The sequence below is a fragment of the Hyperolius riggenbachi genome, chromosome 2, assembly GCF_040937935.1.
Source record: "Hyperolius riggenbachi isolate aHypRig1 chromosome 2, aHypRig1.pri, whole genome shotgun sequence".
Taxonomy (NCBI): Eukaryota; Metazoa; Chordata; class Amphibia; order Anura; family Hyperoliidae; genus Hyperolius; species Hyperolius riggenbachi.
Window position 1 is genome coordinate 49,941,930 of NC_090647.1, and position 16,487 is coordinate 49,958,416.

The 16,487-nt window shown below is 46.0% G+C and overlaps 1 protein-coding gene across 1 annotated transcript in view; it reads left to right on the forward strand.

The window, feature by feature from the left end:
- Positions 1-16,487, forward strand: part of TMEM135 (transmembrane protein 135) — a 399,393-nt gene that overhangs the window by 216,088 nt on the left and 166,818 nt on the right. The window lies entirely within an intron of this gene.

The following is a 16,487-nucleotide window of genomic DNA, read 5'->3' on the forward strand; positions in this document are numbered from 1 at the left end:
CGCTTTAGTGTCTCTTTAAGTGTAGCTGTTTGCACATCTAGCGATTCTGATTCAGTCGACAAAGTGATCGACTTTATTTGGGAATCGACTTCAGTATGGTTGATCGAAAGTCGATCGACTATACCCACACACTACAAACCATATCCTATGCGATTCATCTTCACAATCCTGTGCGATTGACCGATATCTTGCATCCTGCTCGATCGATTAAGCTGCTCTATTCGACATGAAATAATTTTTTATTGATTGGGAATTCTGGAACACACTCTATTCTCTCAATTCTATATAACGATTAAATCGAATGGTCGATCGTACTGCCAAATCGCTAGATGTATGGCTACCTTTAATGTAGCCAAACATCAGACGATTTGGCTGTGTGATCGACTATTCGATTCGATCATTTTATAGAATCGAGAGAATCGAGTGTGTTCCAGAATTCCTAATCGATGAGGAGCATGGAGAGGAGACACAACATTGGTAAGATCGAATGTGAAGGTGAATCGCATAGGTTATCGTTTGTAGTGTATGGGCCACTAGTCTATTGACTTTCGATCAACCATACTGAAGTCGATTCCTTAACCACTTTCCTACCCTGGTAATTTTCCCCATTCAGCTCAGCTCTGATTACTTTGGCAATAACTTTATCAATAATTATCACAACTAAATGATCTATATATTGTTTTTTAAGGACAAATTATGCCTTTTTTGTGGCTATTTGTTTTTAGTAATTACCTTATTTTCCATGCATTTTAAAAGGAAAATAAGGAAAAAAGTGAAAAATATACAATTTATCCACTTTCATACATTATAGCTTAAATGTAAACAGTTCTATTGTACATTAAACCCACACATTGTGTCTATCCCTCCTGTTTATTTAAACAGTTCATTTATTTTGATAATGTATTAGATGTAACAATTATGTAATGTATGCTATCTTCTACTGTCTGATCCTGGAACGTGTATTTTAAACTTGTTTACTAATTAACTCTGCCATTGAATTCCCGGGGAGGAGGAGTGGGGTTTGCTGTTATTCATTTTCAACTCTGTAGTGATGTTATCAGGTCAGAGATAAATAAACAATGTTATTGAAGATTTTGTAGGGAGTAGAGTGCAGAGATTATTTTCACATTATAGGGACAGGAAGTGGTTAAATAACGTCGATCGCTTTGTCGATTGAATTAGAATCGCTAGATGCATGACTACCTTAACTCTACCTTAACTAACAACCCACAGGCTGCTACTAGACAAGCTCGGCATCAGTTGCCTTTCTTACTGGAATCCCATCATCCTTTGCAAACAAAATGGTATGGATGCACTATACATTCGACATTTACTTGAATATTTAAAAAAAATCTAGAACACTAAAGGTAGCCATACACTGGTCGATTTGCCATCAGATCGACCAACAGACAGATCCCTCTCTGATCGAATCTGATCAGATAGGGATCGTATAGCTGCCTTTACTGCAAACAGATTGTGAATCGATTTCAGCCTGAAACCGATTCACAATCTGCTGAGCTGCTGCTGCCGCCTGTCCCCCCCCCGGCATACATTACCTGAGACTGGCTCCCGGGCGTGATGTCCCCGTCATGTGGCACCTCCGGCTCCCGCATCCGCATATAACTTACGCTATCACACCAGTGATAGCGGAAGTTCAAATAGAGCGCCCTTTAGTTGTACTTCCGCTGTCACTGGCAGGACAGCGGAAGGTATACGAGGATGCTGGAGGTGCCATGACGGGAGCAGTGACGGACGGGATGTCCGGGAGCCAGCCTCAGGTAATGTATACATGCGTCGAAATGTCCCGAATCATACGCTGCAAGCGCCGCGCTCCCTACCCGCGGGCGATCGACGGTAATTTCCCGCACGGGGCGATCGACGGACTCGATTGATATCAGGAGGAAATCAATCGGTCCGGTGCGTTTAGCGCGAACTATTTGACAGCAGATTCGATCCCAGTGATCGAATCTGCTGTCGATCGGCGGAAATTTCTGGCCAGTGTATGGCCAGCTTTATTTGTGAATTGAGAAATTTAAACAATTTGATAAAAAAGAAAAGAAAACAAAGCATTGTCTGATCCTGCACAGATGTAGGTAGTTACCACAGCAATGTAGAGCAATCATTTCCTCAGCCTGTGATAGGGTCTTATCTCGCTGTTTACACATGGATTACACTCTGGTAGCGGGACTTCTGACATCCGAGTATATGAGGACAGTGCCAGGAATCAATTATATCAGTCAGGCTGGCAGAGGCTGCGCTCCGCTTCCCTCTCTGGGCACAAAGGGGGGATTATACGAGACACCATGAAGAGGATACAGTGTGAGGGAAGATTCATATGAAAGAGGCAGTGTGTAGTGTTACAGGTACAGTGCCAGCAGAGATCGCCTTTCTGTGGGAGAGCCAGTTATCTCATCTCTATGGGAAGTGATACTGCTGCTCATAAAAACACTGGGCCAGATTTATCAAAGCATTACCAACAGTTTTTTCTTCTTAACCTCCCTGGTGGTCAATTAAATTCGCCAGGGAGGCAGCGCAGCACTGTTTTTTTGTTTGTTTTTTTTTTAGTTTTTTTTTTAAAAAACATGTAGCTAGCCTAGCGCTAGCTACATGATAGCCGCTGAGCAGCGGCATCCCCCCAACCCCTCCGATCGCCTCTGGCGTTCAGGCCCATCAGGAAATCCCGTTCTGAACAGGATTTCCATGAGGGCTTCCCCCGTCACCATGGCGACTGGCGCGATGACGTCATTAACGTCATCGACGTCGTGACGTCAGGAGTCCCGATCCACCCCTCCCCTCAGCGCTGCCTGGCACTGATTGGCCAGGCAGCGCAAGGGGTCTCTGGGGGGGGGGCACCCTGTAACGCGGTGGGTAGTGGCGGAGCGGCGGCGATCGTAAGTAACACGCAACTAGCAAAGTGCTAGCTGCGTGTATAAAAAAAAAAATTATCAATCCTCTGCAGCGGCTTACCCCGTGTCCAGCACGGGGTTACCGCTAAGGAGGTAATCAGTTCTAACCAGCAGGGGGAACTGTTTTGCATGATAAGGAGAAAATTCTTAAATCCTACTTAATAGCGGCAGTTTAGTGTGAATTTCAAGCACTGCACCACTCTAAAGGTACACATACATTCGACGATTTCCAGTCGAAATACAGCAGATTCGATCACTGTGATCGAATCTGCTGTGAAAACATTAACGCAAATTTTGACCGATTGACCGATTTCCACACGAAATCGATCGATTCAGTCGATCTGTCCAGGCGGAAAATGTTCCTCAAAGGGCGGTGGGCCGGGAGCACGTCGTTAGCGGTGTTCGATACGGCAACGACCGGCGCAGCAATACATCACCTGTCCGCCAGCGCGAGTTCCCAGGTCCCTGCAGTCTCTCACTTCTTCCGGCGTCTTCTCCGTCTGTCGTCCCTCTGCACTTCCTGAGGGCGGTCAACTGTTTGAACTTCCGCTTGTCACAGGACGGGACAGGAAGTAAAGAGGAGACAGAGGAATAAGAAGGGACAGCACAGACCCGGGGACTCGCATCGGTGGTCAGGTAATGTATTGCTGCTGGCCGGGGGTGGCAATGCAGGTCAGCAGCAGCAGTTCCACAGGTTGTGAATCGATTCCATGCTGAAATCAATTCAAAATCTGTGTGCATTGTATGGGCAGCCAATAGATCCCTCTCTGATCACATAGTGATCTATCTGTTGCTCGATCTGGTGGCAATCGACCAGTGTATGGCAGCCTTCAGACTGAAGCACACATGCGCAGGGTTCTCACTGATGACGTGTGGTGTGTGTGGCGGCGCACATGTGTGACTTCAGTCCGAAGTCACCGATTAACAGAGCCACCAGCAGAACTGGGAGAGGAGCCAGGAGGCTGCTGGGGGACCTCATTAGCTATGGGGGGGTGAGAGGTTTAGCGACAGGGGGCTGGAGGAAGCTCCTGGTAAGTCCAAATTCCGTTTTGAGCCTTAGCTCAGGGTCCCTTTAAGTCATACTTTCTACCTGGGTATGTAAACTTATGAGCACAACTGTATGTAACTACATACATTGCCTCTTTAAAGAAAACCTGTACTGAAAATGAAAAGTTAAAATAACCATACACAAGTCATACTTACCTCCCGTGTAGTCTACTCCTCAATCTCTTTCTCCTCTCCCGCATCCGGTTTGTCCACTGTGATCGATGGAATTCTCTGTCCTCCATTTTAAAAATGGCCATTACCCCAAAACGGCTTCCGAGTCAGCACACTGTTAAACTGTAATATCGCCCACTTGAGCCATAGGGAAACATGAACATTACCTTGCATATCAGTTGTCCATTCAGTTACCACTGACAGCAACTGCTTAATTACTGACAGCAACTGATATATTTCAGTTCTGACAAAATCTTGTCAGAACTGGAAGGAATCTTTGTTAGAAGAAAATGGTGCGCTTCTGAGAGGAACGGACGGCCAGATAAGTGTAATATTTATTTGCATGTACATTATGTGTTTATTTTAAATAATTTTACTTGATTCAGGTTACCTGTACCACAACAATGACAATGTCAAAAAATTGATTGACTATGATTTGCAGTGCTTGATGGAACTTGTATTCCCTCAGCGGAGACTCAGAATCAGCGTAGACAGACCCGCCAGCAGGGCTGCCCTTTCCCCTGTCAGAGTGTAATATTCTGTGTGTTTAATTTGGCCCCAGAATACGCCGTGTATATGTATTTCTGTGAGAATAACCAGAGGGCCCGGAGACCTAAGACCGCAGTGTTTTGGTTGGCTGGAGCGCTCTCTCTAGTGAAAGGTTACTCCGCCTCAGCCAGAGCCAGCAGAGCACAGATTTAATCCCATCAGGATACCGCTATATTATTAGTAATCAGCGCCGGTTTACAGGTCACAGGTGCTTGCGTGCCGATATATATGTTTATCCTCCGTCTGACTTTTTCTTTTATGGTTTACATTATGTGAGGGTTTTTTTTTTTGTCACACTGCAGTATGATGAAGCCATTATAGGGTCCTGAACAAAAATAATAGTGTAAAAGCAGAGTAAATGGAGTGTGAGGTAATATTATAAACTAAACTAAAGTACATTCCAGCGTGAAATAATCCTTGGATTAGAACGCGGCGACGTGATTGCCTGGCTGTAAAACCATCCGTTTTGCAGTCTGCTGGGAAATGATTTTTCTCTCAGTAATGTTAATTGCGGTACAAATTTTGCAGGTTTTTAGGGAATTTATTGCAGTAAAACATCTGTTGTTAATGGCCCTGAAAGACTCTCATTCAATTTCAAATATTATTATTATGTACTTATATAGCACTGACATCTTCTGCAGCACTGCACAGAGTACATAGTCATGTCACTGACTGTCCTCAGAGGAGCTCACAATCTAATCCCTACCATAGCCATAGTCTAATGTCCTACCATATTATTATTATGCATTTATATAGCACTGACATCTTCTGCAGCACTGCACAGAGTACATAGTCATGTCACTGACTGTCCTCAGAGGAGCTCACAATCTAATCCCTACCATAGCCATAGTCTAATGTCCTACCATATTATTATTATGCATTTATATAGCACTGACATCTTCTGCAGCACTTTACAGAGTACATAGTCATGTCACTGACTGCCCTCAGAGGAGCTCACAATCTAATCCTACCATAGTCATAGTCTAATGTCCTACCATATTATTATTATGCATTTATATAGCAGTGACATCTTCTGCAGCACATTACAGGGTAGATACTCATGTCATGACTATCCGCAGAGGAGCTCACAATCTAATCCCTTCCTTAATCATAGTCTAATGTCCTACCATATTATTATTATTATGTATTTACGATATATAGCACGCATCTCATTGACCATCCCTTCTAGTGCAGCAAGGTGAAGAGGCGCCCAGAATAAATAAAACACTTTAAAACCAATAAAATGAAGAAGATTGAGGTGGCTTACCTCATAGATGACAAACTCACTTTAGATAAGGAAGTTTAATAGATTATCAAGCACAGGCAACGCGTTTGGTGGGACCACGCCCACCTCCTCAGGCCAAATAAAAGTGCCAAAGTAGTCTATAGGCTGCACTCGGGGCGCCTCTGAGTGCAGCATATAGACTACTTTGGCACTTTTACACCTTGCTGTACCCCACCCCCCCCCACCTATCTAGGAGGGGGGCCTTGCACACCTATTTTAGGTGCACAGGTTTTTTTGCTAAGAGAGCGACCGAGTCCAGGACCGCTGGCAGACCTGAGTGGAGTCAGGTGTAATACACTCCACGTGTCTGAAGTGGTCGGTGGCCCCCTGTGCAACCCACCTTTGTGAGTACCCCTTTTTTAGAAGTGTTTTTAATACTCAATACTCGTGACATACAGCACCATTTGGGCTCCCGTTTGTCTTTGTTTTTTTTTCCCTCCAGTACTGTACATCCCTTCTAGTGACACTACACATTGGGCTTTATAACTTACAGCAGAGATGTTATTTATTATATGTACAAAAGATTTCTGTGTACACATTAGATATACAGTCACAATCAGATTGGTACTGTATAAGTGACTTTACAGAGACACTGAAGCGAAAAAAAAAATTATGATATTATGATTTGTATGTGTAGTACAGCTAAGAAATAAAACATTAAGATCAGATACATCAGTCTAATTGTTTCCAGTACAAGAAGAATTAAGAAACTCCAGTTGTTATCTCTATGCAAAAAAGCAATTAAGCTCTAAGACTTTCAAAGTCCTGGAGAGGGCTGTTATCTGACTTTTATTATCTCAAGTGTTATTGAACTAATTACTTTCCTTCTGCCAGAGGAGAGGTCATTAGTTCACAGACTGCTCTGAAAGAATCATTTTGAATGCTGAGTGTTGTGTAATCTGCACATATTATGGAATGGTTCAATGTTAGAAAAAACACTATATACCTGAAAATAAAAATATGAGAATATTTTCTTTGCTGCTAAACTTCTAGTAATCATTCATAGTACACAACCAATGCATTATATCATATTTTTTTTTTCGCTTCAGTGTCTCTTTAAGAGTACGGTGGCTGACTTTAAGAATGTGGTGCAGAAGCACAAGTAAATATTGTTGTTTTTATTGGTTTATTTCTTTTTTGTTTACTAACCACAGCTATTACTGTATACTGTATTTTTGAACTAAAAGATTCATTTTTCCTACCCCAAAAGTGGGGCAAAAAAAGGTCACTGTGTGGGCTAGTTCACACTTTTGCATAGCTAAATCTAGGCTAAGCCTCACTGGGAGGGCAGGGTTATATACAAATGTACAGCAATTTATAGGTACAAAAAGTTTTTCTGATGCGAAAACCAGGAAAACTTACCCCTAAAAGTGGGTGTCCAGAATAATCTACTGCATTCTGCTATATGTCACTACAGGGCCTCTTTACATATTTCCCTTATTACATGTTGTAATTGGACGTAGTCTCTGGCTCGTCTGATAAGCTCCCTCCCGCGCTGCACCTTCCTCAGAATTGTGCTTATTTTAACAGCTGCATCACAACTGGAGAATGCATCTTTCCCATGTCTGAACAGACATGGAGTCATCTAGTTCAACTTGTTTTGGAGCTGTGAAATCCCCGGTGTTACCGCTAACCGGAATATATCCTCAGTGGTAGTTCTCCAGATATTTGCATGTTTACAACATGGAAATGTAGTTACCAGGGGCGTAAGAATAGGGGCTGCAGCCGCTGCACCTGCGGGGGGGGGGGGGGGGGACCTGCTCGAGGCCATTTTGGGGGGTAGGAGGGGTCACAGCATGAGAGATAAGAGATCAGATATCTGCGATGGAGGTATGTGTTTCTGCCGCCGCCCGCTGGCACTGATAATTGCTGAAGGGAGAGCCTGAGGTGCGGGGGGGGGGGGGGGGGGGGTTGCGGCGTGTGGGGTGCGATGTGCCCATTCTCTCTCCTCATGCTGTGACTTCTCTTGCCCCCCCCAAAACAGCATCAACATTTTTGCAGGGAGGCCCTGGGATTTCTAGTTACGCCCCTGGTAGTTGCTGTCAAAGTATTTAAAAACACTTGAAATTGGCACTGTTACAACACTGAATGGATACAACACTCCTTAGTTTTCAAATATAATGTTTGTTTTAATTTTTAAAAATTAAAAACCTCACCATTAGCACAGGCAGCAGAAGTTATAATAGAGTAGCAGGAAAAAAAAAGTCCATAAAATCCAGGTTTTAGGAAATGCGCTGCCAACAGGGGTCTTTCTTCCATAAAGCCCACCCAATGGCAGGGAAGAGTTCAGAATCACCTGTACTCTCTCTATCCTTAGCCTATTGTGTCACCAACCTAGTTCCTACAGGACCGTATAGAAAATGTACGCAAGAGAGGAAACAGGGAGTCTGGCTCACAACAGAGTCCTGGATGTCACCCAGACAGGAAATGAAGGATGAGGACGTCACCCGGAACAGGAAGTGGAAGAAAGTCTCAGAGGGGACACAAATGGCTGTGAAATCCTTACAGAGATACTGGCTAGAGGTGGTCTGTGAGATTCATGCAAATTGCATGCAACTTGGAATTGGGCCAATCAAACACACTTACAGCCAGTTCTTATGCTAGATACACACCATACAATTTTCTGTTAAAGTGGCCATACACTGATGGATTTGCAGCAAATTCGACCATCAGATAGATTTCTGGCAGATACCTGTCAAGTCCAATCTGACAGGAATCTATCTGATGTGTGCCACACACTAGGAATTTCCAATAGATTTCCGAATGAAATCTATTGGAAATCAATCTAAAGATGGCCATACACTGGTCGATTTGGCATCAGATCGACCAACAGATAGATCCCTCTCTGATCGAATCTGATCAGAGAGGGATCGTATGGCTGCCTTTACTGCAAACAGATTGTGAATCGATTTCAGCATGAAATCTGTGGTGGTGCTGCCGCCGCCCCCCGCCAGCTATACATTACCTGCCCCGGCCGGCGCAAGTCACCGCTGTCTTCTTCTCCGCTGGGTTCCGCGTTCCGGACTGGCTGGCTTCACTTCTTTCTGTCCGGGGAAGTTTAAACAGTAGAGGGCGCACTACTGTTTAAACTTCCTGCCGGGACAAGAAGTGAAGGCAGCCGGACCGGAACGCGGAAAGCAGCGGAGAAGGAGACAGCGGGGACTTGCACCGGCCGGGGCAGGTAATGTATTGCCGCTGTATTGCGTCAGTGGTCGGGCATTCCAACGCCGCTATTGACGCACTCCCGACGAGCCGGTGATCGAGCAAAATCTTCCGCACGGACGGCTCGACGGGAATCGACAGGAAGGATTGATTTCGGATGGAAATCGATCGTTCTGTCAGCGGTTGCGCAACGATTTCACAGCAACTGGACACTTCCGCCCCCCGCCCCCTATACCGATGTCTAATTCTAACCGATCATTGACCTTAAAGCTAAGTACCCACCAGCAGATCACGGCCAAATGGATAGGGAATCTCTAATGATGAAGATTATTCCCTGATCTGTCTGGTCAACTCTCCAAGCGTTGTTTGCGGCATTGGAAACTGGCGATTTTGTACACTTCGTGACAAAACCCACAACAAGTCAGCGAGGATCGGACCAATCCTCCACGGCTTAATTGGACATGGCGATTGTTCAAAAAGGAATGATCGCTGCCGGTGGCTTGAATCGTGAAACATCGTTTAACAAATTTTTGTTAAAGGGGCACTATGGCTAAAAAGTGGATAATTTAAAGTACATGTAAACATTGACAAATAAGAAGTACATATTTACCAGAGTAAAATGAGACATAAATTACTTTTCTCCTATGTTGCTGTCACTTACAGTAGGTTGTAGAAATCTGACAGAACTGACAGGTTTTAGACCTGCTTATCTCCTCATGAGGGGGTCTCAAGATTTACTTTATTTTCAAAAGCACTTAGTAAATAGCGGTTGCTCCATGCAACTGCCAGCTCCAAAAACTGTGCAGCGAGCAGGGAGGCTGGCTAACATATTTGTATAAAAACTTTTCCGGGAATGTCTTTATAAAGAATAAAGGCCATGCTGAGAACGCCCCATGAGAAGATGGGCTAGTCCAAAAAGTGTTAGTTCTGTCAGATTTCTACTACTTACTGTAAGTGACAGCAACATAGGAGAAAAGTTATTTATGTCTCATTTTACTCTGGTAAATGTGTACTTCTTATTTGTATATTTTTATATGTACTTTAAATTTCACACTTTTTTGCCATAGTGAGCCTTTAAACAATGTTGCGCGATATCGTGAAAAAAATGGATGCTCAAAATTGTTCGTAAAAATTGCTTTAGTGGGTATGGGCCTTACCTGACCTCCACAATCCCTAACCCTCCCTTCTTTGCAAAGCGCATGTTATCCGCACTGCCTTTGTCGATATATACAACAAATATTGGGCCGCTATTATAGCTGCAGTCACTATAGCAGACACCCAAATTTCCATTTATAACCGATAATGACATACGGGATGACCGATCTTCCACTGCGCTTTTGGCGCCCAAATTTCCTGTTTGGATTTTTACAGCCGCTAGAGAGGAAAGCAGCTCTTAGGAACTGAGTCTCAGTCCATGGATAGATTTTCAAAACCTGGGAAAGAAAGTTTAGCCAGTAAATGTTGATCACAGGATCGCTATTTCACAGGAAGACGAGATTAGTGCCTGCTGCTTCCACATCGTGTGTTGAGTACTGCTAGAGCCGAATTCCACTTCCAAGTGCGTTCTCTTACGTGGGAGAGTTGTCCAGCTATTTCAGAAATGCTTATTAGCTCACGTAATGAGTATAAAGTCATTCTAAAGCGCAGACCTTGAAATCGGGCTCATAAAACATGAGAAATGCCAGCTAACTAACCTGCCTGGCCGAGCTCCGTGCCAGAGTGCGATTCCTGCAGCAGCGTTGCCTGCGGTCACTCCTGAATTAATATTAATGCGCACGCTCGTTTAGCCCGGCTCTGCAACCAATTTGTAGCATTCCTGGATCACTACACATCTTCATGCCTGGCTTTTAATTGAGAGCTAATTGAGATGGAGAATTGCTTTTGTCATCCAGGGAGCCTGCTCTGTACAGAGGAGTAGGGGTAGTGGTCTGTGCTGTGCTCTATTGACAACAGCGTTGCCAAAGTCATGTTTGCATCCAAAATGCTGTTTTTTTATTTCGAGAATATGGTCAAAGGAGAATCATTTTTTTCCAGGTGCGAAAATTCACATAAAATGCAAAAAGTCTCTCCTTAAAGGATACCCGAAGTGACATGTGACATGAGATAGACATTTGTATGTACAGTGCCTAGCACACCAATAACTATGCTGTGTTCCTTTTTTTCTTTCTCTGACTGAAAGAGTTAAATATCAGGTATGCAAGTGGCTGACTCAGTCCTGACTCAGACAGGAAGTGACTACAGTGTGACCTTCACTGATAAGAAATTCCAACTATAAAACACTTTCCTAGCAGAAAATGGTTTCTGAGAGCAAGAAAGAGGTAAAAAGGGGAATTTCTTGTCAGTGAGGGTCACACTGTAGTCACTTCCTGTCTGAGTCAGGACTGACACAGCCACTTACATACCTAATATTTAACTCTTTCAGGCAGAGAAAGAAAAAAAAGAAACACATAGTTATTTGTGTTCTAAGCACTGTACATACACACGTCTATCTCATCATGTCACGTGTCACTTCGGGTATCGTTTAAAGGAAACATCAAGCATTATATGCTGCCCCATGATATACTTACTGGGAGCTTCCTCCAGCCTCATGCATCTGAAATCAAAGCTGTCAGCCTGGGGTCCACGCCATGTGCAGAGGCCGACCACAGTACGCTGCGGACAACGTGGACTTGATTGACAGCGGTGCTTCACACAGGCGCAGTAAGGACGACCTCAATGTCGGCCTCCGCACTGGCGGTTGCGATCGGAGATGCAGTGTTGGACATGTCAGCTTCAAGGGGCTGGAAGAAGCCCCTGGTAAGTATAACATGGGGCAGCATATAATGCTTGAAGTTTCCTTTAACGTGAACAATCGCTAAAATGCAAAAAAATTCCCACATCTTAACCTCCCTGGCGGTCTATTAAAACCGCCAGGGGGCAGCACAGCACTTTAATTTTTTTTTTTTTTAACTAGTCGCTAGTAACTAGTCGCTGTGCAGTGGCATCCCCCCACCTCTTCCGATCTCCTCCGGCGATTAGAGCAAACAGGAAATCCCGTTCAGAACGGGATTTCCTGTTTGGCTTCCCCCGTCGCCACGTCATAGCGTCGGAGGGAGTCCCGATCCACCTCTTAGCACTTCCTGGCGGTGATTGACCAGGCTGCGCAATGGGTCTGGTGGGTGCGGTGCGGTGGGTAGCAGCGAATCGGCGCGGAGCAGCAGCGATCGGTTTGTAGCTGCGTGTAACAAAAAAAGGTATGCAAATCGGCCCACCAGGGCCTGAGAAATCCACCACGGCGGCTTAGCCCGAGCTCTGAAAATTCACAAAAAATGCAGGAAAATCACAATCGTATTACCAAATGATTTTCGAAGGCATTTTCGCTCAATGGTTTCATAAACTGAGGAGCCTGAGTCGGATGATTTTTGTACCAACTCCACAACCCTGGTCTTGAGAGGACGTTTGAAGGTTTCCCTCTCTCCCTCAGCCTTTCCCTCATGCTCCGAGACTGAGCATGAGGGAAAGGCTGAGGGAGAGAGTTCCAAAGGAGGGGTGATGATTGTGAGAAGTCCTGGATCTGGGAGACAGAGGAGGTGACCAAGTTATAGGACTTGAGGGTCTCCTGGGAGGAGTGATGGTTCCGGGTGGGACGGTATCTGGAGATTAATGAGGAAATGTATGGAGGTGACAACTTATGTAGAGCTTTGTATGATAGGGTGAGATGTTAAAACTGGATCCTCTATATAATAGGTAACCAATGAAGTGATTGGCAGACAGGGGCTGCATCAGATGTGTAGAAGGAGAGGTGGTTGAGGAGGGGAGCAGAGTTCAGTACAGAGGTGTAGCGAGACTTAAAGGGAAGGTTCAGGCACGACCTAAAAAAAATTAAAATACAAATCCTCTTACCTGGGGCTTCCTCCAGCCCGTGGCAGCCAGGACGTGCCCTCGCCGTGGCTCCGCAGGCTCCCGGTCTTCTCCGGTGGCCGACCTGGCCAGGCCGACTGCCAGGTCGGGCTTCTTCTGCGCTCCAAAATGCGCCTCATGGGGGCGCGCTGACGTCATCGGACGTCCCCGGGCTGTACTGCGCAGGCGCAGAACTACTACGCCTGCGCAGTACAGCCCGGAGGATGTCCGATGACGTCAGCGCGCCCCCGTGAGGCGCACGTTGGAGCGCAGAAGAAGCCCGACCTAGCAGCCGGCCAGGTCGGGTCGGCCACCGGAGAAGACCGGGAGCCTACAGAGCCACGGCGAGGGCACGTCCTGGCTGCCCCGGGCTGGAGGAAGCCCCAGGTTAGAGGAATTGTATTTTTATTTTTTTTAGGTCGTGCCTGAACCTTCCCTTTAAAGAGTGTCTGAAGCCTTTTAAAAATCCTATTTTTATTAGACATTTATGTTAAGCAGTATCAGCCTAGCTAAAGCGCTGCATTCCCGCGGCAGAACGGGCCCCGTTCACATCACAAACGCGGATGGCCACGCATGCGGATGGCCACGCATGCGGAACGCAACGCATGCGAACGCACGCCATCCGCGTTTGTGTGCGTTGCGTGGCTGATCCCATCACTGAAAAGTGAATGGGACAGCCACGCGTTTTTACAAAAAATGCGTGCAGCATGCGTTCCCGGACCGCACAGGTCCGGAACGCATGCAGTGTGAACATCAGACATTGCACTCTATGCAATGCCTGATGTCGTGCGTGTCGGCCACCTGCACGCGTTTCCAAAACGCGGCTGGAAACGCGTGCAGTGTGAACGGGGCCCAAACCCCCAAATACCGGGGCAAAATTCCACGACGTTCCAGGTTGTTGGTCTCCCTGTAATGGCAGGGGTGATTTCTACACCCATAGTTCAGTAAGGACTAAAGATGTGGCAGCCTGCTTTTTGGTAGACCGCAGAGTAGGGTGTTACAGTAGTCAAGACGGGATATGATTAGAGCATTTTAGTAGCCTCCTGTGAAAGGATAAGACGAATTCTAGAAATGTTTTTGAGCTCGTCGCCAGGTCCCTCTGTGCAGCAGCTGTACACATGGCGCACAAAGGGACAGAGATGCGATGGAAGCTGTCGCCGAAGGTTCCTCCCCCCCGTCGGAAGCTCTGTCCATGGCATTTGGTTGCTGTCGCTAGTCCACATACACACGCAGTACGCGTGGCGGACTAGCGACAGTTGCGGCGACAGCTCTGACTGGCGACGGTTCGTAGCGCGCGCCTCATACACACGGAGGACCTGTCGCCGCAACATGCGCGTGCCACGTGTTTGTGGCGACAGTTGTGCCCCGTGTGTATGAGCCTTTGATATGTGGTGCACACTGGCCTCAGTGGTTTCTGTAGACCTATTTTTGCATCTTGAAGCGCTGCACTAAACTATTAGATGCTCATTAGAGATGGTGCGGAGTTCTTCCTCAATTTTAAATGACTATAGGATAGATGAGGCTTTTTGGAGAGGAATTCTCTTGATCATTCATGTGAAAAGGGGCATATTAGGAGTTAAACTGTCAGACCTGAAAATGGAATTTAGTCAGATTGTGTTTATTTTCCCATTAAATTGCAAGATATCCAAGTGAATATTCAGATGTCCTTTTTCCATATTAGTATGGGAAATTGTCCCCAGCAAATTGTATATTGTTTTTGGCACTCGTCACATTCTGTGGTCTCTTGCTTAATGAACAGAACTCGGTACAGTATTTAGCAAGCGCTGTGTAGAAAGTATAAAGTTGCTCTGCAGGTCACGTTATTTACGCACTGTTTGTAATTTCAATATGCACCCAAGGGACAAGATGATCTGTTTACCAGACATACACTACTAGGAACGCGCTTCTGAATTCAACTTCCAGATTTCAAATGAAACAAGAACCTTTATACATGCAGGCCACTGCAGGGGGAGGTGTTTACTCACCTATGTAACTTCCTCTGGCTGATGCGCACCATGTTACGCTCCACATCTCTGTGATACTTCCTCTTCCCAGCTTTGAAGGAGGAAGTATTGGAGTGATGGAATGCGATGTGGAGTGCAGCAGCCAGAGGCGGCAACAAGGGTGAGTTCACCCACCCCTTCCTGCAATCCCCTCTATATTTGCCACCATGACTCACAACGGTAGCTACCTCTGGCTGCTGCGCACCGTGTTGCATTCCACTTCTCTCTGATACTTCCTCCTCCCAGCTTTGAAGGATGAAGTATCAGAGTGATGGAATGCGACATAGAGTGCAGTATCCATAGGTGGCAACAAGGGTGAGTTCACCCACCCCTTCCTGCAATCCCCTCTATCTACTGCCACCATGGCTCACATGTGTAGCTACCTCTGGCTGCTGCGCACCATGTTGCATTCCACTTCTCTCTGATACTTCCTCCTCCCAGCTTTGAAGGATGAAGTATCGGAGTGATGGAATGCGACATGGAGTGCAGCATCCATAGGTGGCAACAAGGGTGAGTTCACCCACCCCTTTCTGCAATCCCCTCTATCTACTGCCACCATGGCTCACATGTGTAGCTACCTCTGGCTTCTGCGCACTGTGTAGTATTCCACATCTCTCTGATACTTTGTTCTCCCAGCTTTGAAGGATGAAGTATCAGAGTGATGAAATGTGACGTGTAGTGCAAATTCCGGTGTGATGAATTGAAGATGTAAACTTTTTTAATTAAATAGTCCGTAACAGCTTATTCCAGTCTTCAGTACAATTGGCTACATTTACAGAGTGTAATAGGATTGTTTGATGAACATGTAGTGGTTGGGTCAGGACAAGAAACTCACATTGCTGGTTTTGTGTCCATAGAAGAATAGTTGGCCGTTCTCTACCAGGCCTGCGACAACAACCATCCCGAGAATGTAAGGACGTGACGCGGCTGCTGCTGCTGTTTACGTTACACAGGGGGAACGGAGCAGGACACCGGGGACCAGGAGGAGGACACTGAGGGGGACCAGGAGGAGGACACTGAGGGGGAGCAGGAGGAGGACACTGAGGGGAACCAGGAGGATGACACTGAGGGGAACCAGGAGGATGACACTGAGGGGGACCAGGAGGATGACACTGAAGGGGACCAGGAGGATGACACTGAAGGGGACCAGGAGGATGACACTGAAGGGGACCAGGAGGAGGACACTGAGAAGGACCAGGAGGAGGACACTGAGGGTTCCAAGAGGAGGGCACTGGGGGGGGGTTCAAGAGGAGGACATTAAGGGGGACTGGAGGAGGAAACCCAAGGGAAACAGGAGGAGGACAGAATAATTGGGGGAAGAACATCTATAAAAAGCCCTTGGACCATGGACACACCAGGGTTAGTATATTTTTTTCTTCCCCTGGTTCTTGTCCTCTAAACCTAGGTGCGTCTCATAGTCCAGATCCTCTTATAGTCCGAAAAATACACAGATAGGTTCACATAGAGAAACATTTATCTTATATT